The following is a 1,999-nucleotide window of genomic DNA, read 5'->3' as shown; positions in this document are numbered from 1 at the left end:
CCCGCTCTGCCCCTCACTGGGAGGCAGATCCCTGCAGCACCGCTAGGTGGCGCTGCTCATTCAGCCCATGCTCCCTGTGGAACTCCTCGCTGCTGGGAGTGGAGCCTGACTCCAGCTTCCCTGTCTCCTGTCAGGGGCTCTGAGCAGCGGCTGCCGCTTTGCCAAGAGAAGAGCCAGCTCCCCAGGATTCAGGGAACCTCCCCCATGCCTCCACCCACTTTCCCCTCCCCCCTGGGCTGGCGGGGGTGGGAGATGGGTCCAGATACCAGGCTAGATGGGCCCATCAGAGGGGGAGGGGGAGACCAGGCTGGACAGCTCATGGGTCTGATCTGGGGGGTTGAGAGGTCCCAGGCTGGATGGCTCATGGTCTGATCAGGGGGGCTGGGGGGGTCACAGGCTAGCTCCTGGGGCAGGCCATGGGTCTGATCTGGGAGGTTGGGGGGGGGGGTCATAGGCTAGCTCCTGGGTCTGATCCAGGGGACTGGGGAGGTCCCAGGCTGGATGGCTCATGGGTCTGATCTGGGGGGTCCCAGGCTGGCCCATGGATCTGATCCAGGGGGCTGGGGGTTCTCAGTCTGGATGGCCCATGGGTCTGATCTTGGGGGTATGGGGGGTCCCAGGCTGGCCTATGGGTCTGATCTGGGGGTTGGGGGGGTCACAGGCTAGCTCCTGGGTCTGATCCAGGGGTCTGGGGAGGTCCCAGGCTGGACGGTCCATGGGTCTGATCTGGGGGGTCCCAGGCTGGCCCATGGATCTGATCCGGGGGGCTGGAGGGTCTCAGTCTGGATGACCCATGGGTCTGATCTGGGGGCTGGGGGATCCCAGGCTGGCCCATGGGTCTGATCTGGGGGCTGGGGGGTCCCAGGCTGGCCTATGGGTCTGATCTGGGGGGCTGGGGGGTCCCAGGCTGGATGGCCCATGGGTCTGATCTGGGGGCGGGGGGTCCCAGGCTGGCCTATGGGTCTGATCTGGGGGTTGGGGGGGTCGCAGGCTAGCTCCTGGGTCTGATCCGGGGGGCTGGAGGGTCTCAGTCTGGATGACCCATGGGTCTGATCTGGGGGCTGGGGGATCCCAGGCTGGATGGCCCATGGCTCTGATCTGGGGGGTCCCAGGCTGGCCTATGGGTCTGATCTGGGGGGCTGGGGGGTCCCAGGCTGGATGGCCCATGACTCTGATCTGGGGGCTGGGGGGTCCCTGGCTGGATGGTCCACGGGTCTGATCCAGGGGGCTGGGGGGGAATGACCCCAGACGCGGTCCCTGTGGTTATTTGTTTATTAGCCCCGCGTGGCTCAGGGGGGCAGCGTCTCCTTGGGGCACAGGCAGTCGCAGAGCTGGGGCCCGGCAGGCGGAGGGTGTGGCTGGCGCGACAGCAGGACGCGGACGGGGCACAGCACCAGGGTGCCCAGCAGGGCCAGGAACAGGCCCTTGGCCAGGCCCCAGAAGAGCAGCCCGGCCAGCCGCAGCCTGGGGAGACGGGGGGCAGCATGAGATGGGGGGCCTGGGGGAGCCCCCAAGCACCCCCCCAGACACACAGACATTCCCCTGGCCTGCCCCCCTACCCCCCAGACACCGCCCTCGCCCTGCCCCATGTCCTCTCCCCCCACAGACCCCTCCCCCTGTGCTCCCCAAAGACCTCTTCCCCCCAGAGCCCTCCCAGGTCCTGCCGCCCCCAGCTCCAGAGCCCTGGTCCCACTCATCCCCCCCCAGGAACCCCCGGCCCCTTCCGTGGCTGCTGGGGCTCCTCACCTAGGGGGGAGTCGCCCCCTTGACCCTGAGGCCCCCAACTCCTGACACAGCAGCTTCTCCTGTGGGGGGGACAACAAACCCAGTGAGATGGAGCCCCTGCCCCGGGCTTGGGGAGCAGGGCCAGGAGAATGTGGGCCCCCTACATGCCCCCCAAACTTCAGAGACTGGCTATCCCCATCCAAGCCCCCCACTGGAAACACTCACCCCCCTCCCCATAGACTGCCCCCCATCTCCACCCTCCCCCTTCTCCCTG

At 67.9% G+C, this 1,999-nt stretch overlaps 1 long non-coding RNA gene across 1 annotated transcript; it reads right to left on the bottom strand.

The window, feature by feature from the left end:
• Positions 1-1,258: 1,258 nt before the first annotated feature.
• Positions 1,259-1,938, bottom strand: LOC116834015 (uncharacterized). Its single transcript, XR_004375848.2, has 2 exons — positions 1,747-1,938; positions 1,259-1,464 (listed from the first exon to the last, which is right to left on the bottom strand). It is a non-coding gene; the product is annotated as an uncharacterized LOC116834015 (long non-coding RNA).
• Positions 1,939-1,999: the final 61 nt, after the last annotated feature.

Source organism: Chelonoidis abingdonii, unplaced genomic scaffold (genome assembly GCF_003597395.2).
Source record: "Chelonoidis abingdonii isolate Lonesome George unplaced genomic scaffold, CheloAbing_2.0 scaffold0773, whole genome shotgun sequence".
Taxonomy (NCBI): Eukaryota; Metazoa; Chordata; order Testudines; family Testudinidae; genus Chelonoidis; species Chelonoidis abingdonii.
The sequence above is the reverse complement of the archived record's forward strand: the minus strand, read 5'-3'. Positions and strand labels throughout refer to the sequence as shown.